The following is a 21,278-nucleotide window of genomic DNA, read 5'->3' on the forward strand; positions in this document are numbered from 1 at the left end:
GCTGTCAGTAGGTATAATTTTGGAATACTTGCTTCACAGAGAGGAGGAGACTGTAATTATTAATTCTTTGGACATTAATGAACTTTCTTTTAGCTAAATTTCTGTGTTTATTAATAATTCATGAAAATTGGCCAACCATTTAACATAGTACATGCAACTGTCTGATAAGCAGATAGTGCCTTTTAATTTTGTCTTAGACTATTAATAATTTAAAAAAATGGGATAGGATTTTGCATTATGCTAATAATGTGCCACTAATAACTGAAGAATTTTAAAAACATATATTCCTGCTTTTGCAGTTTTTGATTAGCTCTGTAACAAAGAAAATTAGGTTCTTGGGTCGTAAAAAATATCAAGGAGAATAAGTAGAAAAAAGCCTGTCTCTATACTTCCTCAAGCTAATGACACACTAGATTTAAAAGAATTAATGGCCACCTTTCCTATATGATATGTGCACGGAGAACTAAACAATGCCTCATGCAGTGTCCAGAATCTTAATTGCCAGGCAGTGCATAGAAAGTCCCAGAAGAGGGAGGTGTTTATCCTCAAATAGAGAAGGCATTTTTTTACCTTCTATAATTCATTACATTACTAAGCAGAATAAAGGAATAGTGCATTTCTTCCTCTTTAAAATAAAATAGGGGCAATAAAAAAAGATTTTGTTTGTCTTTTTTTAAATACAGTGCTATAGATTAGCTCCTTTCCTCTTCCATTTGGCTTTTCATCTACTGGATATGAAAAAAAATATTGCTGTCCAAAGTGTGCATTTATTTTAACTGTCTTCTCTTTGTATAGAAATATGACACCTATTGAACTCATAATCACTAATAATCAAGCATGAGCACTAATAATCAAGCATGGGTAGAAATGTTCTGTTATTTCAATCTGCATTTGGAGAAAAACCTTAGAAAATATATTTTTTTTTATGTTGACAGCATATGTTTCATGCTCACATTAGCCAGAAGGATAAAAAATACTGACGAATAAAATTAGATTTCTGGAAATTATCAGATATTAATAGGTTGCAAATAAAGTTTTAAACCACTTTGCCAAGGACCAAGTTAATTCTATATAAAAGGCAAGTGAGATGACCTCAACAATTATAGATCATTTGTCCTGATATTGGTTCCAGGCATGATAATGCAGCTGATGATTTTTGATGTAATTCAGTAACTTTTTATTAATGATTAACACAGGTTCATTAAAAATGCTTTCAAACTGATTGGCTATTTCAATAAAAACTAAAATCTGAATAACGGTCTTTTTGGTGTTGAAGGATTACACATTTGCACACTTGTGTGCATGCTCCATGATGTGCCCTTTGAGAAAGACACTGTTGACATGATTATTATTCACTATTTTAAAACCTAACCAGGTATTAGGTATCAAATGTGATTTGAAATAGGGGTCATGACACAGGGGACATTGCCGTGCTGGTTTCAGCTGGGGTAGAGTTATTTTCTTCACAGTGACTCTATGGGGCTGCATTTTGTATTTGTGCTGAACACAGGGTTGACAATATAGAGATGTTTTAGTTGTTGCTGAGCAGGGCTTGCACAGAGTCAAAGCCTGTTCTGCCTTTTGTACTGTCATGATGGCAAGGAATTGGGGGGTGAATGGGAGGTTGGGAGGAGGGACAGCCAGGACAGGGGACCCAAATTGACCAAAGGGAAATTCCAGACTGTATGACATCATGACCATATGACATCATGCTCAGTATATAAAGTGGGAAAGGAAGAAGGAGAAAGAGGGTGACATTTGGAGTGAAGATGTTTTTCTTCCCAAGTCAGTGTTATGCACAGTGGGGTCCTGCTCTCCTGGAGATGGCTGAACACCTGTTTGCCCATGAGAAACAGTGATTTAATTCCTTGTTTGCTTGTGTGAGTGACTTTTGCTTTCCTTAGTAAAATCTCTTTATCTCAACCCACAAGTTTTCCTGCTTTTACCCTTCTGATTCTCTCCATGATCCTGCTGGTAGGGGAGTGAATGAGCAGCTGCAGGGGGCTTAGAGCTGGCTGGAGTTAAACTACAACAGTTGCCTAGGATATCTATACAACAAAAAAGGTATGAGAAGATATGAAAAGACGTGAAAAGGTAAGAGCTGCCTTTGAACCCAAGTTAACTTGATACTGATATGGATTCTTATATGTAGACCAAGACATTTACTGCACAGACTAGAGCTGCACTCCAGCCACAAGTGCCTCTTCCTTTCTCCTTAAGAAATGAATGAAATTTAGCCTTTAACATACTATAAAATACTCTTTTTTAGGGAGCTGAGGAAATATCCTGTATGGAAAATAAAAATCCAGCACCTACTGCTACCTCTCTTATCAAGCAGTGACTGCTCATTTCAGGATAGCTTCTGGATCAAGTTCTAGTACTGCTGTTAAAGCAAGTCCACTGTGTAAAAATGACCTCAACATATACCAGATAAATGAGACAAGAAAATGTTCCCTGTTACCTGAGTAGTATCCAGATTTTACAAAAGTCACCAGAGTCAGATTCATCTTGCCTAACTATAGAAATCTTGACCATAAATTGATAATTTGTTTTCTGTATCCTTAGTCATTGCTTTAAGTCCTAAGTTATTCCTCAAAATAGAGGTTGATACTCATCATGTTTTTTAAAAAAAATGTCAGTTAATGCTACATTACGTATAAAACCTGATTCTGTCAGTGTGTGTTACCGTGTCTTGATAAGGTCTTGTTACTTGATATTCGTTGCTCTACACAAGCAGACAGGCATGTTGTGATTAGCCTACAGCTAGTGATGAAGGGTGAAAGGAGGCTTAATGGTTCATTTCTGGATTTTGATCAAATCCAGGAGGAAGTTAATCCAGATTTCCTAATTTGATTTCCTGATCCAGCAAAGGAGATGACCTCTGTGTTCCCACTAGACTTTACCAGCTGTTCTGCATATGCTCACAGGCACATAAAACTATAAGATAGGCACTGTGCAGCCCTCCATAGTTCTGATTTCCAGCATTATGTCAATGCATTAATGCTGATGCAGTGTTGTGAAGATGCAATGTTGTGCTTAGATGCTATAAAAAAAGCAAGTATATTCCTCATAGAATCCCGGAATTTCCAGGATTTGTCAGTGATAATATTTTCATTATGTTGGCTTTCTACTAGTAATACTAAAGCCTAAATTCTGCCCTTTTGATATCCTAACCGTTCATGAACCATTTAGTTCATAGACCATTTAGCCATCCAGTACCTGAACGTGGCTTTTAAAAAAGAGGGAGAACAACTTTTTACAAACAGAAATAGCAATAAGACAAGGGGGAACAGTTTTAAAATAAGACACAAGAGATTTATGTTAGGTGTTGGGAAGAAATGCTTTATGCAGAAGGTAGTGAGGCACTGGAACAGTGAATTTGTGGATGCCCCATCTGTGGGGTCCGGGTAAAGGCTCAGTTGGGTGTGACCCTGAACAATCTTACCTAAGAGGCGGCGTCCCTGCCTGTGGCAGGGGGATTGGAACAAGGTGATCTTTAATGCCTCTTTCAACCCAAACCATTCTATGATTTTATGTTTCTATGGAGTTAAGCCCTAAGAATCTTGGTGTCTCCTGGGAAAAGTACCACTGAACAAAATATTGTAAGTTTTATGTTCTGAGGATTTGGGGATTTGTTCTCTAACTATATAAAACATTTTGCAAAACATTTTATTCGAGGAAGTTCTTTGGGCTGCATTATCATACAGAGTCAAATATTAATCACAGTGATCCTATCTGATGGTAGAATACCTCAAATTGGTTTTGCAACCTAGTTTTAAATACATGTTTAACACCTTTTAGAAATAAAATGTTGTTTTTTTTAGTCATCCAAAAAGTGTATATTTTTAATGCTGTTATTATTCATATTACTATTTCTATTGCATTTCTTTTTTCCCCCTTTCTTCATTATTTTCAGAAAATGTCTTAAATTAAAGGTGTTCAATTAAATTAAAAATAATGATTTAAGAAAGAAATTCTAAAATTCATGACAAGTCAGTGGCCAAGTTAAAAGCAATACAACAGTCAAGTTCTAATCTAAACCTCTGTTAAGGAGTCAAAATTTGACTCATGGAATACATGGGGTTTTCTGGCCCCTTTATATATACCTGAATACAGATGGATTTTTTTTCTCCAATCCTAATATTTTTGACTGAAATAATACTGGTAAATATTTTCTAGTCTTGGAGTATGTAGAATAATGAAAGGATTTCTTTTGTGGCGCTATGCTGTACTATACAATTAGAGAATTGTGAAAACGTGTGAAAAATAGTCATGTTCATATTATGTATTACTTGCTCATGAGGAGGCTCTGCACAGTTTCGAAATAAGATACAGTTTTCTGGGTTACTGCTGAGACAAAATGTTCTCTCTTGGAAACCACCCATTGTCTTCTCTGCTTAGGACTATAAAAATAGGATTTGTTTCCCTTATACTTGGTGATATGTGTGATGGGAAGATACCTCACACTAAATGCCTAAGTCAGGTTAGTATCAGTCATATGGTGATGATTAGTACCTTAGAGAATGCAGAGTGGAATCTGGGGTGGTTTCTGTTGAAGTAACTGATATAACAGTGCAGTTTCCACAAAATTATCATCACTTCTGTATTAGAAAACATGCATGTTCTTTGGTTTGTTGTAACTAAGAAAACATTTTCTTTTGGTCTGAGTCACTGTTAAAACCACAACTTCTAATAAGGCCTTCAAGACATTTAGATCAAAGGTTTCAAACTGCCATTCTTCTTTCCAAGAATTATGGCTTAACTGTGCACCAGGGAAAGCACACTGAGCTTCTTCAGTCTAAGATCATTTGTTGATTAGGACATCACATAGTACATGATGGGAAAGGTAGGCCTGATCTGAGGCCTGAGACCAGAGAAAGAAGAAAGCTTTCAAGCCTAAAGTTCTATCTACAGAGAGTGTAAAGCCCCAGAGACTGAATTTTGTATCAGATTACCTCAGAACTTAATGTCTTTCTTCAGGAATTTAATTCAAATATGTTAGTGGAATTGTTCAAAATTTCCTAGAAAACACCTTTTCTGTCCTTTACAGTTAGTGTGAAAAACCACAAATGAATTATTAGTCACATAATGCAGGGGAGCTCTCCCTGCATTCCATTATTTTACTTGAAATTGTAAATTATGGGGGGTTGTGCCCTTAAAGCAAGATATCCAGTAAAGAAGCTGTAAACCATGTGAATCACGCATCATGTTGGCATAAGTTATGTAGGTTGAGAGATATGATATAACACCTGTGGAGAAATAATGGTATTATGACACAAAAGATTACCTTCTCCTATTATGTGGTCAGTGGAAAAAAACAGCCTGTCCTTATCTTCCAAAGTCTGTGTTCATTGAAGATTTTCTACAGGATTAAATTAATTCTATAGACTTTCTGTGGAATAAAAAAACCTTATCTGACTTGTCATATACTAATTTTTTAAAGTTCTTTTTTTCTCCTGCTCACACCTTTAATTATTACAATCAAAAATAGTAAATTTAGCTTACTGGTGAACAGAAATAAGCTTTCTTACAATTTCTTCATCATTATACATTTTTTTTCTTTCAAGTGTGTTTCCAAATTTCATAGAATTATGGCTCAGTTTTCAGACAATTAGGTAATTTAGCTCACTTCTTACTCCTTGGTCACTGGTGTATTACAAGAAATATTGTAAATGTCAAGCTAGCGTTATCTTTTTTTTTTTAAGGTCAGTTTATATCCTGACATTTTTTTTCAGTTTGCCAAATGTTTTCATCTCAGGTGTCCTCTCAATATCTGCTTGTGTACTCCAATAGCAGCTGTGCTTCAGGACCACAAGCTTTCTCATAACAGCATCTTGTCACCTCCAGCAGACACCTCAGTAGTAGAAGCTAATAAAAAAATGCAACACTGAAAAAACTCCTTTTTTTTGCTGCAATTTCTCTCAATATACAGAGTTTTGAGGGCTGTCTCATCAATTTTGACTCCTGAAAAGATATCAGCAATGCCATGCTTAACAGTCAAGCATGCTTTGATGCCTTCAGAAATAAAAGTATGTAGAATCCATCGTAAATTATGATTCTTCTATAAACATCACTTTATATGGAAGCCTAATTTCATTCTAAGACCAGCAGAAAACATTATAAAAAATTGTTCGTCTAAGAGATGATGTTAATTTGACACTTTTTCAAATGTTAAGTATGCAGATTAACGTTCATTCAGTCATGGAACTTGTTTTTTCATCTCATCCATTTTTCCTTTACTATGTTAATTATACATTTAAGTAACCCACTTGCTTGGCATTGTAAAACCTGGGGATTTAAAATTTCATGGTATCCATTGTCACAGACGTGTTACCACTGTCACTGATGGCCTTGTCCTTGGCCAGCTGTGGGTCTGTCTTGGAGCTGCATTGGCTCCATTGGATTTAGGGGAAGCTTCTGGCAGCTTCTCAGAGAAGCCAGCCGTGCTGCCTTCCTGGTAGCAAAACCTTGCCATGCAAACCCAATAAAAGCAGAAACAAAGCAGCAGCTAACCAATTTGCACTAACATGGTTTTTGTGCTTCTCACAGCTAGAGCATCTGCTTAGCAGCTTCCCGTACTTTGCTCCTCCTGACCATGTCCTGCAGATATATATGAATCACTAGAAAATTAGTCAGGTGTTCACCCACTCTGCAGAGTCCACACCAAACTGTTCATTAACCTGGTAGGTAAATGACGACATTTATTATCGTCTGAACATGAGTGATGATATCTAGTAGAATTCATGCAGATCTCATCTAAAGACTTTTAATTTTCTAAACCTGGGTTTCCCAGTCCTTTTCCAATCTGTTCTAGAGGCATAATCTAGTTAATAAATAGACTCTAGTATACAACACACTTGTTAGAAAAACTTTGTGTATCACAGAATTTTCTAGCACAGTCAAGGTAATTTTTGAAAACTTAAAGGGACAAGATATATACAGCTTTGAACAGGTAAATATTCCTTCTTAAGAGGAATTTCATTTTTCTTGCTATAGTAGTAAAAAAATTCTTCTGAAGAGCTGTGACAGGTGCATGCAAGATCTATAAAAAAGGTCACATGACATTTTTGGTTTCACATTATTGTGAATACTGCCAGACTAAAAGTAATCAGTTATGTACCTTGTGTAAGTCCTTCTTCTGACCAGAACCATTTCATTTTATTTCTTACTCAGCTTTAATTAACATTTGATTTCGTCTATAAGCGCATCCATGGATGCCAAGGACAAGGAGACTTGGGGGGAATTCTCAACTGCATTAATTCGTGGTACTTCCAAAAGTTTGACCACAGATGTTTGAATTGAAACCATGATGGGACTGAAAACTCGATGACTATGACAAAATTCTTGAACTTGGGGAGCAGCTGGGTTAATTTGTATCCTTGGGGTTTGTACGAAATAAGCAAGCAGTACCAGCCAGAAACCGAGGAACTCTGTTGGAACCCTGGGTTCAGAGAATTTCAGTCTTTCAGTGTTGATAGAATTTCAGTCTTTCAGTTTTGAGGAATGATCCTCAAAAGCACACTGCATTTGACCTGAGGCCTTGGGAAAAGCTTCCCAAATTGTGTGATAACACTGTGTTGTTGTGTAATTAAAGTTATATCACTGGGTGGAATATGTAGAGATATAGAAAAATTAGGTTCATGGGATATAGTAACAATATGGAGGACTTTGGGTGTGGGCTAGTTCTTCTTCTTTCCTCCTTCTTCTTCACAAATCTGGGTGTTTTGGTATTGGTTCAAAAACCCCACAGTGGGGAATATGAATGTTTAGTTATTGGATTATAAGTAAAAATAAATTAGTTGGCATTCCATAATTGGGTAATTTGGACTTTAAAAGACCTTGGAAGTTAGAACTCGGAGCCATTTTCACCTTGTTAACTTAGAAGGCACACTCTGTGCAACTCTAATATAGACAAGAAATAATAAACATCTAAGTCTGAAGAAAAGCCTGACGTCTCCTGCGTTTTAACCCGAACTCTGAGTAAAAGAACTCACGAAACAGAAACAAAGAAGAGAAGAAACGAACCAGAGAAAACTAATAGAACTCTAAGTGTAAAGCACATTTACAAAGAACCACTAGAAACTTTTAGTTACATGAGTTTAGTTAAATCTCATTTAATGAATCAATTAAATCCCAAACTTTTGAATAACTTCTAAATGTGGAGAGGACAGCCAGAGGAAGTTCAGACTATTTTATTCTGCATTTTCAAGCAGTGGCACCAGGAGGAAGACAAACCAGGCAATGTTATTTTTGTCGTAGTTTATTATTGATTTATATTTTTTTCCCTCAAAATTTTAATTTAATTCAGACACAAGAGACATTGCTGGAATCTGAGTGCTACAGAACTGTAGCAATCATTGTGATCGATTCATGCTTTTTCAAGGATACAGAAATGAATCATAAAGAAATCTGTCCCCGACATAAGACTGAAGTATGAGTCTCATTGAATTTGGGAGTTTAAATGGCAGATCAGATTATAATGCAACAAAGCACTCAAAGTCATATGAGAGATCCAGAAATACTCCTTCAAATTGAATTTCCCAAGCAAGGAAGTCATGAAGTCTGGACTGAAGCATATGTAGTCTTTATGATACTCTGGTCCTGCAGTAATAATGATAATTCCAAATTACTAAAGGGAAAGGAAATCAGAAAGGTGTTTTCTGAATTCAGATTTGAAGTTGCACAGACAAATAGCAAGACAAAAATAAGGCCATGTGCAATGTCAGACAAAACAACATGTCCAATGTTTGGAAAAAGGTTACAATGGGCTTTGTAAGCATTTCCAAGAACAAGAATTTGCATAGCAGACCTCTACAGAGTTTTAGCCCAAATGTGGTATTTATACACTGAATAAAGGACTTATTTATAAGCTTGAAAGTGCAGAAGACATATACTACTTGTAAGTGGAACAAGCCAAAGTAATAGAAGGAGGGCTACATTGGAGAAAATCAAACATACAAGAATTAATAACATCATGAAATTCAAGATTGACAGAGATCTCTTTTACACTAAAATGTATGAAGAAGTGTCATTTTAATAAACTTTTGTTTGCAAAAGAATGTTAAAATACACTAGGGGACAGGTGTCACTAAATTGGCTTATGGATTACTGTGAGAAATAAATAATCTTCTTGATTCTTCTGGACTTTCTTGAGTAACTCAATTATATACTCAAATATATACCAATTAAAGTATATGTAAAACATATAGCAAAGGCAAACATTTTGTAAATTAGTCATTATGTGACAAAAATACTTAGAAATTATACACAAAGTAAATCTCTCTACCTTTATAGACTCTGAAATAATAAAATACCTAGTAAAGAGAAAAATTTCACACTTTAAAAGATGGTTGTCTTCAAATATTTTACTACAGTTGGTAAGAAAACTAGCAAAGTTACATGTACTTTGCTGAGAAATACATATCAGCTAAGGAGGCTGTCATTTGATTATCATTTGTTAAGAAGGAATTTCAAGGGATGTGGTAATATTTTCTTTCACAAGGGAGATATTACCATTTCTAGGAAAATGTTTTCATGTGAATAAGAAAGTGAGAAAGTATTCAAAATGCTTTTGGAAAGGGTCACTCTGGGCTTTTTAAAGGGAAATAGCCAGGAATATTCATTTTATATGATAAAAATTATTTTTATTCCAGGTGAAGAAAGATTCTCCTTCGTGAGAATAAGAACTAGTAGAATGCCAGTGTCTCGCACAGTCTTTAAGAAATGACTACAAGAAATAGATGTCTGGAAAAATCCTACCAGGGAGAAGTACAGGTTCATGTCACCAAATACCCAGTGTAGGTTTTATAGTGTGAGAAGTGCACATCTAACTAACAAACAGCATCTCTTTATGAAGTATCTGTACAGCTATTCTGCAGAACTGAGGCAATTTCATCTAAAAGATTATGTGTTATTATAAATCTTTAGCATATCTATCTCAAGGTAACTGCCTATATATTTCAGCTGTTGAATTCTTAAAAAAAAAAACACTGTTAGGATTTAGACAAGTACTCTGGTGAAAGTGAACTTTGATTTAAACAGCTCATTGCTTCTTTTAGAAAATGTTCTGGAAGGTATTAGCAGCACTTTGTAGGATATGAACTAAAGACTCCTAATGAGCCTAGATTATGTGTATTTAGTAGGCTGTCTAGTTTGAAATAAGCCTTCATTTCGTTAGTGGGAAAAGGTCAGTGCCTTTGAAAGTGTCTCAGTCAAAACCTTCCCATCTAAATGTTTTCCAGTAGGTATAACCATATCTAGTGAATGCCTTTCCAAATGGATACTATCTCAGAAAGACCTAATTATACCTTTTATGGAGAAGTGTGTAATTAATAGTATTCTGAATCCACACATCCAATTAAAATACCATTCTTTGAACAGACTCTCATTTTCTATTGACAGGCATTGCTATATGTGTTTGACAGGCAAGCACAGCTTATAATGTTCTACTTTATTTCTGACTGTTTCCTTCTAGACACAGGTTTCTACATTTAACTCTGTGGTGATAAAAACCATAAAATCGTGTCCATTCACCACTAGTAAAAGCAAAATTTTGCCTTTGTGCCCTTTCCTTTGGTGAAGGACATAATGAAGTAAACACACACTATCCAATTCTGAGCTCAGAAAAAAATCTATATAGTCAACTTTTGATTTCACATGTGGGATATAATCTCCTATATGTGACATAGCAATATTTTCTGGAACAAAAAGAGAATTTCAGTGTGTAAAGAAAGGTATAAAAATGCAAGTAGTTTATTTTTCTCAAAATGTGTCGGTTTTATTTTCTTCAAAGAACATTTTGTTCTATAGTGTTTCCACTACTGTAATCATTGGTTTTGATTGTATTTTCTCTCCTCAGTAAACAACTGATATACCATGTTTACCTGGTAGTGTTCTGATGGTGTTGTCCAGACAATAAAATTGATTTCAAGGTTGTTTGCTTTGATATCTGTAATCATGGTTGTTCTTTATAATTGCTCTCATAACAGAACATTTCACATGCAAATTAACTGTCTTTTTAGCAGTCTTATTAAAAATTATTATTCCCTCAGTGGGCTGAGACAGCATGGAGGTGACATATGTGTTCTCTAGGGGAAGGAAAGGAACATATGAATGTATGACGAGTCTTTGCTTTAGGAAAATAAGTGCATCTTTTTGGCTAAAGTGAAATTAAGTGAATTTTATTTTGGTCTCATTTTGAAGAGGTGTCTTGGAGTGCATTCATGAATACAACACAAAGATACAGTATTACTCCTTCAGAGATGGAAGCTAGATTTCTGACTCATCTTCTTTACACTATCAGTATTAAACTCAAGAATGACAGAATTATATTTTTTTACCCATAAAAATATCAACAGTGATGTTTAACAATACCAAAAGCTTTATTTTTATTTTCATGCATGCATATTGTTCTCATCTGTAGCAACAGAAATTAAAATATGAGCTTGGAGATGAAAGTAGTTTCATAAATACTTCCTCAAATTATTTAAGACAAACCATTTACAAAATACTAGCCAAATACTTATATTGCATTACATAAAGCAGGCTATGCTCAAGTAGAACACTACTTTTTTCCCAAATTTTTGTTAAAACCAAAACAAAACACAGAGAAAGCCTAATGTTTGCAAATTAGGATAGATAGATATGTGATAGTAGGAAATTTTCTTCATTTGCCATTTGTTTATATTTATTCTCCGAAGAAATGAGAATCTTACATTTATTAAAAAGTCAGTCCTCATAGTGCATTTGTCATGCCAAAGACGATTTGATGTCAAAGGTGACTTTATAAGGAGGTGAAACTTTTGCTTATTTAACAGACACTTTTCTGCCTTTTCCTCTCATAGTCATTCTGCACTGAGCCTGCCCACTACAAGGAAATGCCACTGTTCCTACAATCTCCAATTACATCTCATTCTCAGTCAAGATTTAAAATCCATTCTCTCCAGCTTTGCTATTTTTGAGAAAACAAGTTTGATTTCTTACATCCTTTCTTCTAATTCTTCTGAGTTGCCTTGACACCAATAAAATAACGTAAGAAAGAAAGAGAGAGAGAAAGGAAGGAACAAGGAAGGAAGGACACAAAAAAAAAAAAAGATACCAACCAAAAATTCATTATTTGTAGGCAAATGAAGACTTTTAAGTTTGTATGGTTTTGTCTTGCCTTGCCTTTCTTTAACTTGCTTTTCCTTCCTTACCCTGCAGTAGTCAATGCATTTAACCCAAATCCTAAGAAGAAGATAGAAAGCAGTACAGACACTGGTGAATTCAGAGATGGAAGATGTCTTGCTTTTGGCTTTGTTTTATGTGCACTCAGCAGAAACGTATCTGCACATTCAACATATTGTCTCCAAAAGATGAGATCTACAAAGAAATAGGAAGGGTCATGCTGCTGTTCTCTAAAAAATGGTGTGAAAATCAAGTAAGAGTAGATGGGAAACACAAACTGTTCCTGCCTTCCACAGGAGGTGTGCACAAGGAATGCTGAAGATTTTTGATATCATTTTATGCCCTAGCACAGGTGAGAAGTGATACCAGACTAAATCTATAGTACGTTTTACATTACAAGACAAAGCAAGTCACCAATCTGCAGATTTCCAGAGCAAGACACTTTGAGACAGTTAATATGTTAAAATGAAACAAAATGTGTCGAGGAGGAGTGACATGGAAATCTGTCATCTCTGCTCAATAGAAAATTAATCACCGAACATGGACCTGAAAAGGTAAACATATCTCATTAAAATTGCATATATTTGCTGTTTTGCTGCAATGGAGAGAAAAATTTTGGAACTGTTAGGGAGATAGGTTTTTTCAACCTGCTGATACTGTACTCCTGAACTTTAAGCTTTCAAACACCTATTTAATTTTATGTTTTAGTGGTGTGATGCCATGATGATTTTTTTTCCTTTTCTTTTATATATATTTATATGGCTTTTATATAGCTTTTATGTATCCTCAGTGTTTTTAGCATGCATACTTGTAATTTCTTAAGTGCAATAACTTAGCATAGTCCTAGTATTCTGTTAAGCCAGGAGACCAAACATCCTGGAAGCCTTGCAGTCAGAGGCTGGAAAGCCCTACGCTATCCTGAGAAACCGAGGTCCTCTCTAGAACACATCCTGTAAACTAAGATTAGGCCCATCTGGGGGTGATTCCTCTGGATGGGGGGATATCATGCTAATCATTCAAGCCTCTCATTGGGGAATCTTTGATAGATATGTTAATTTGCAGGGTCTATAAATTCTATATACGATCTATCATATGTGTGCATTTCAGCGCGTTCCACCTTGGCGAAGTGGTGCACAATAAGAATCCTTATTAAATTCCAAGGTAAAATCCCTTTTTTCCCTTGACCATGTCTGGCTCTTAATTTTAAGACCAGGAAAAGGCATCAGGAGGGATTTCAGTGTGTTTTTAACAACAATATTTATGCCTCCTGGAACTCAACTATGTTTGCCTTGTGTACTCATAGTTCTGAAAGTTTGAGTAAATGCAGCTCTAAGAATAAAACTGCTGAGGTGTTCAGTCATCACTGAGTCAACTTACTGGTCAGGCTGCTCCTGTGCAGAAGTAGCGTGGTGACATGATGCCTGCCTTGTCTGTGTCTACACTACAGACAGCAGAGATGAGAACTGTGAGGTCTGACAAGGACTTGTCCCTCGCACTGGGAACAACCCGTGAAAACATATAGCACTTTCAAACGTACAAAAATGTGGGTTCAATGAGCAAAATTCAGCAGTATGTGAGGGAGAAGAAACAAAACTTATTTTTCACTAGTCTTTATTTTTTGAATGGATTAAATTTGTGTGTGAATTACTGGTTGATTTCAGTGCTGTTAATCTGGGTAAGTAAAACAAATCTAGATTCCAGTGTCAAAGCAATTGGTTCTCCTAGTAGCTTTTTCAGCTGAATCCTACTTCACAAATTTGTCTTCTTCCTGAGATTGAAAAGATTTTGCATGTAGATGTGAATCCAGTGTTTCTTTTACACTGTAAAAACCAATACAGTGGCATTATTCCTCTTAGAATATTTATTAAAAAATACTGTCATGGTCACTTGTTTTTAAGTATAGAATGCTAAATGGGAAACTTTTTCTCTGCAGTTAAAAATGAGAGTACTTATGTGGTGCCAGCACACAAGAGGTTTCCAAATTTACTAAGCTAAGGTGAAAAGCAGGATCTTGCAAAACAGATGTGCAACAACAAACTGTATTTGTGAATTCCTCTTTTATACTGGCTTTAATCAAGACAGTTGTTTCAAATTCTTCTGGGTGCCATGGCCAAAGGGAACTACTTTAAATTCTTGGATTTATTTGGTTGCCACATATTGTGCACTTTTCAAATACATTAATCAAAATATAAGCATTCCCAAGGTCAAGTTACAGAATAAAATTATATGAATGCAGTGTCATAAAATGTTAATATTACTGTATGACTGAACATTAACAGAAAATGATAAAAGGCTCAACTGCTGACTGTACTGCATTACTGATGCTAAGCTCCAATACTGGATGGAGGAGTATGTCTATACAGACATACTGCAAAGCCCTTAAGCCCATTTTACATATTAAAACATTCAAAATTTGCATCCCTACCACACAGGCTATTGCACATTAAGTCTTTCTTAGTAGCAGATTATTCCCTAGTGCTAACAACCATTTATTCCTAGCTGACATGCACAGCACTACAGTAATCCTAGCTAATCAAAATTCAATTGTCAAGAGGCAGGAGAAATGTCTCCATCATATTACACTCCATCAGCTTTCATAATAATGAAGTCATAGAATCATAGAATGGCCTGGTTGGGAAGGCACCTTAGAAATCATCTAGTTCAAACCTCCCCAGTCCTGGGCAGAGACACCTTCTTCTAGACCAGGGTGCTCAAAGTCCCATCCAACCTGGCCTTGATCATTCATGGGGATGGGGCATTCACAGCTTTTCTGGGCAACGTGCCACTGCCCCACTACTGTCACAGCAAAGAATTTCTTCCTAATATCTAATCTAAATCTATTCTCTTTCAGTATGAATCCATTCCCCCTTGTATCACCATACGTCCTTGTAAAAAGTCTTTCTCCATCTCTTTTCAGTCTCCTTTCAGGTACTGGAAGGCTGAAATTAGGTCTCCCCAAAGCCTTCTCTTCCTAAGGCTGAAAAATTCCAATTCTCTTAGACTTTCCTTGTAAGAAATCACTTCAAGTAAATAAGTCTGCAGGCTTTTAAACTTAATTAACATAAAATCCATCTTCACTTATATACTCTGTTATGTGAAATATACTTTTATCTTTAAATGCATTCTCTGAAACTAAGGACAGTGCAAGATCCCAGAAAGTGTATTTCTGGTCCAGCAGGACTTTGTGTCAAGGGAATTTGTGAGAAGAGTAAGCCCTCAGTTTCCTCAGTGATCTGTCGTGGACTTATATGATAGTAAAACAGAACATACTTCTTCTTGTAATCAGAGACTTGAAGGATCAATCTACAGAGAAAGAATAACCCCTGAATTTTCAGATTCTATTGTGAAGAGACAGGCAGCAGAAAAGCAGCAAAAAAATAGGGACAGGCAGATTAAGGAGAGTGATGATGGCAGTAGAAAGCCTCTGGAGGTAATATTAAAGAGTCATTTGTAAAGTGAAGCCAGGCAGCTTGACAGAAGGAGTTAATGCAAAAGTCTATTAACTGAGTTACTAAGAGCAATTGTAATGTGTATTCAGCATGAATAGGAGATGTTGCCTTTTAGGACACCACCCCTTTCTTCATTTTATGTTCATCCAGTGTGTTCTGTTAAGACTAGGGGCTTCAGCAGGAGTGCATATATTCCCAGAAATCCAAACCATTAGCTCAAATGCCTAAATTTAAGTGACTTTGAGTCTTCTAGGCAAGTTAAGGAATATTTCTGCAATCATAAAATAAGTGATATATATCCATTGCAATAGAACTTCCATACAGCTATCTGTTACATAATTAGATGGATTTGAGTGTTGTCACTACCACTGAAAAAGCCATAGAATATTCTGTGTGTAAAAGAAGAAGAAAATATAAATGAACTTTTGAAAATAAAGATTGAATCTTTTATATCTAACCACTTTTTTTTCTTGCCTTTTTTTCTTTTTGGTTTTGTTTGGGTGGGGTTTTTTTGGGTTTCTTTGGTTTTTGTTTGTTTGTTTGTTTGTTTGCTTGTTTTGCTAAGGTGGAAGCCTATATTGAACTGAACAAAAAAAAATAAAAGGATGTACTCTTGTTTCTGTGGTCTAGTTGGCACAGTAGGGAGCTGGTTACATTTTCTTAGTTTTATATTATAGTGTGTTCAGCCCTCAATTTTTCCCATGCACCATGCACTGAGAGCTCAAAGCTGCTGTGGGGTTAGTGTTCTGTATCAGCACTGATAATCAGTGTGCAGGAATTAAATGTTCTTTATTTCAAAACTTTCAGAACATGTTCATTTCTCTCCTCCTGTGTACTCTTCACACTGAGATGGGTTCACTTATTTCTGTGAGCTGAGTGAGAGCACATAAATTTTGAGCTTGCCAATCTGTATCTTGACTGACTGCTTTGTGCCACCTCACCAGTTCTAAAAGTCAAGGGAAAAAAAAATTAAACAACACTGTACAGAATTCTACAATTACTAAGGTAATTGTAGATCTGGTACTAAATTATGCCTTAGTACTGAATGACCACAATCTATTACAGGCTTATTAATTGCTATCAGAAAGTAAAAATAATTATAGATCAAACATATTGCAGTTATTTGAATGTTGATAAAAACTGTTTTCTCACAGATTTGTAATGGTGTCTTCATGATAATATTGCCTTTGCATTTTATAATTTGTATAGTGTAATTTACTTCACAAATGGTATATTAATATTCTTTTAAAATTTTTCCTCAGTTTATTAGGCTATGCCTGTATCATTCTAATCAAATGCACTCTACTTTCTAGCTTCCACATCTTTACTTAAAAGGGCAAATTAACTTTATTAAAGGAGCTATAAACTTCATCTTTCAAGGAAATATTTGTCTTAGAACTTAAATGTGTTTTAAAAAAAACCTTGAATATACATGTATGCATGTCTGTCTGTTGTCCTTCCTCCCTTGTCTCTCTCCCTCCCTCCCTCCTTCTTTCCTCATCTTGCCCCTTCTTTTATTTCTCCCAAGTGTAAAAATGCTTTCTTTTCCTCCCCTTTAGCATATTTTGAAAGACTTGAGGCAAGAGTGCAGAGCTATAGACAGGAGAAATCAGTGGTGGAGGAAATATTGACTATCTAAGAACAGCTTTTCCACTTCTTCTGATTTATTATTTTCTTGTAAGTCTTGCACTGCTTAGCAAGTTTAAGCCATATATTGCAAGTCCTTCTCTTTTTCCACTTTGTAAGTCTTCAAGTTGCCTTTAGTTCAAGCCTCAAGACACCTGAATTGATTAACTATTTTTCCGTAGTCAAGTGCATGCATCTCTAACTAAGCTACGATCACTGCAGACATAAAGGTTGGATTTAGTAACGCAGCTACCTTCTTTATTACAGAAAGATAAGTCAGCCTATCACAGTGAAAAGAATTAAATATTGCATTTAATATTAAATCCTTCCAGCAAGGAATGGTGTTTACAAGGGCAGTAGACAATAACAATTAAAAAGCTAACAAAAGAAAAACCCTTTTAAAGAGAAAATTCATTTACACTGTATTTTTTACAATCTAATCTTGTCTTTATACACACCTAGGAAAAAAGTCTAAATAAGCAAAATAACCTTCCAGGAAAAGGAAGAATTATAGCTCAGATAGTCTAATATATACCATAGCATACTGGAGTGTGTTTGGTGCAATTATAGGAAAAAAATGACTTAACAGATTACTGCTTTAGTTGTATTCTAGTTATTTCTTTCTGCTGAAAGCACAAAAATTATGGTTGCATCATGGGTAAAAATGATTATCAGGAATTTTCATTGTTAACCAGATGAAAGGAAAGCTCACAATATCACTGAAGCTATGTGTATTGATAAATAGAATGGTATTCCCCCCTGTTAAAGCCAGCTCCCAGTAGAGCAGGTTGCAGATTTTAAGACAGAATTATTTTCCCAGCAGTTTTTTATTTCCCTTTTTTGTTTGTTTTTTGTTTTCCCTCGGTCAACATGCTTTAAAAACTGGAAAAGCTCAGCTGACTGTGTCCTTCCCAGTGTGAAAATGAGCACATTTCATATTTCCTTTTTTGTCAGGAGGACACTTATTGGTAGTACAGGGTACAAAGCTCTTTGTGTGAAAGTTGGAGATATATGTGGAGTGAAGGAAGTCAGTTCTTAAGCACTTTTTTTGCCTGTTATCTATGGGAGTCATCCCTGGATTTAACTACCCTCAGACTTTCTAGAAGATTGTCAACTGAAGGTCGTTCAGAAGAGGTCCAGAGAGTGACCTGACAATTAAACAGTCTGGTTTATCAGGCAGCGTCTTTTTGCATGACATTCTTTTATTTAGCAGAGTTGAAGTGTTATTGCTAAGTAGATAAGCAGCAGTTAGCTACCAAAAATACATTGCCTACACTTTACATAATAGATGTTTCTTGCTCAATTGCCCTGCATACACTTGTTACTGTTTGCAATAGTAGTACATATACTTGGATTCCGCAGGAACACCAGTGTATAACATGACAGCTGAATTACAGTATTTTGCAATATCATACTGTAGCAGGTTGACACTGGCCGAGTGTCAGGCACCCACGAGAATTGCTCACTCACCCTCCCCTGCCACAGCTGGGCAGAGGAGAGAAAGAAAAAAAAAGAGTTAATGAAGGCTCCATGAGTGAGATAAGGACCAGGAGAAAAAAGAAACACTTCAACGGCAAAACAGGCTTAGCTTAAAGTTATAAAGTGAATTTATTGCTAACAGAATCAGAGGAAGATAATGAGAAGTAAAATAAGCCCTTAAAAACACCTTTTCCCCCCCAGCTCCTCCCTCCTTCCCACTGACAGTGCAGGGAGAGAGGGCATGGGGGTTTGTGGTCAGATCATCACCAAGATTTCCTTCCAATGCTCCAGGAGAGGAGTCCTTCCCCTGTGAGACCATGGGGTCCCTCCCATGGGAGTCAGTTCTCCACTAACCTCTCTGAGGTGGGCCCACTCTCATGAGCAGCAGCCACACCGCACCTGCTTCAATGTGAGCCCCTCCCACAGGCACACAGCCCTCCCAAAACTGCTGTGCTGTGGCTCTCTCTTTCCACAGGGTGCAGTCCTCCAAGGACAGGTTGCTCCAGCCTGAAAGCAAGGGCCTTCTCTCTCCACTGGGTCTTCCCCTGGATCACAGCCTCCTCCAGGCATCCACCCGCTCTGGCACGGGCACCTCCCCCACGGGCTGTGGGTGGATCTCTGCATCCCCAGTGGATCCATGGGCTGCAGGGCACAGCTGCTTCACCATGGTCTGCACCATGGCCCGCAGAAGAATCCCGGCTCTGGCACCTGGAGCACCTCCTGCCCCTCCTTCTCCACTGACCTTGGTGTCTCCATGTTGTTTTCCCTCACATGTTCTTACCTCCTCCTCTTCTCTGACTAGAAGCAAAACTGTGTGACTTTTGATTTTCTTCTTAAATACATCATCACAGAGGCGTTACCAACCTCTCTCATTGGCCCAGTTTTGGCCAGCAACATATCCATCTTTCAGAGCCACCATTGGCTCTGCTGGACATGGTGGAAGTTTCCAGGAGCTTCTCACAGGAGCCATCTCTGTGGCCCCCCTGCTACCAAAAACAAGGCCATGCAAAACCAATACACATACTGAAAACATTGTAAAACCAGTCAAGGCAAAATAGCTCAATATAGTAGTTTGGTTTTTTTATAGAAAGTTCTTGAAAGTGTTCCTGTAAGTTCTAGAACCTTTGTGAAACTGTTTATAGCAAGAAAAAAAAAGTTGAGATTCTCCTCCTGACTTTTTCTTTTAACAAAATAAATAATCTCTTTCCATTTAAGGAAGTACGATCACCACTGCAAGCACTAATTTTTCCACAAGCAGACCCTTGGAGACCTTGCTCTGGTTTTCAACTACTAGCATTTTGAGTTACCCCTAACACTGCAGTGTCTTGCAATCACATCATCTACATATTTCAGTAAGAACATATGGGAACAGTGTAGTTTTGATTTTTGTCTTATGCAAAATTAGATGTATTCTGGTTTAAGCTGGGATAGAGTTAATTTTCTTCCTAGTAAAGTAAGATGCTGTTTTAGATTAAGGATGAGAATAGTGTTGATAACACACTCATGTTTTAGCTTTTGCTAACTTGTGCTTACACTAAGTCAAGAACTTCTCTGCTCTGCACACCACTCCACCAACAAAAAGGCTGGGGACTGCAAGAAGCTGGAAGGAGACAGAGACAGAACAGCTGATCCCTACTGACCAAAGGGATATTCTGTACTACATGCTGTTGTGCAAGTACATAACCTAGGGAGAAAGTTGACTAGGGGTTGCTGTTTGAGAACTGGCTGAGCACCATTAGGTGGGTGGTGAGCAATCTCACTGTACATCACTTGCTTTGGATATTCTATTTCTTCTATCAATATTAATGTTATTCTTTCCCCTGTAGGTTCTGTCCTTTTAAAACATCTCTATGTCTGCCCCAAATTTTTTCCTTTTTTCCCCACAATTCTGTTCCCCATCCCACTGGGGTGGAGAGCAAATGACTGACTGTGTGGTATTTAGCTACCTGCCAGGTTAAACCTTGATAAGATGTCAAGTAGGATGAAAGAAATAGGTTTTTATTTTACTGCTAAGTTAAACACTGGAATCTGCTGCATCTGGGAACAGAAAGTGCAACTGTACAGCTGACCTTGTCAAGTTTATCTTACATTAACTTACCATGTTGGGTGCTGATTGTTTTTTACCTAAGTGATAGACAGGAAATAACTAAAATTATAATTAAAGTTTTCATTAGCAAATACAATGCTAAACATCATAAAATATTTTAGAGTAATTCTACTTCATTCTATGCAGTTATGTAGTTTGAAACTGCAAAAAAAGAGTCTTTAGACCAAAATAATGCATGGGAATAAAACTATATTTAAAGGTCTTAATAGAAGTAGCTGTAACACTCTTAACAGCAGTTATAATAAGCTGTAATTTAAAGTCCTCTAGTGCCTTCAAAATACTTTGGAAGGGAGAATTATGTACTTACACTTACTTTTCATCAGGAAATAGTAATAACAGGGTTGGGGTTTTTTTTTAGATGATGATATAGATTAGATTATATAGATATAGATTAAATATAGATATAGATATATAGATAGAGATGTAGATATATAGATAGATATAGCTATAGA

Source organism: Coloeus monedula, assembly GCF_965178545.1.
Source record: "Coloeus monedula genome assembly, chromosome: 3".
Classification (NCBI taxonomy): domain Eukaryota; kingdom Metazoa; phylum Chordata; class Aves; order Passeriformes; family Corvidae; genus Coloeus; species Coloeus monedula.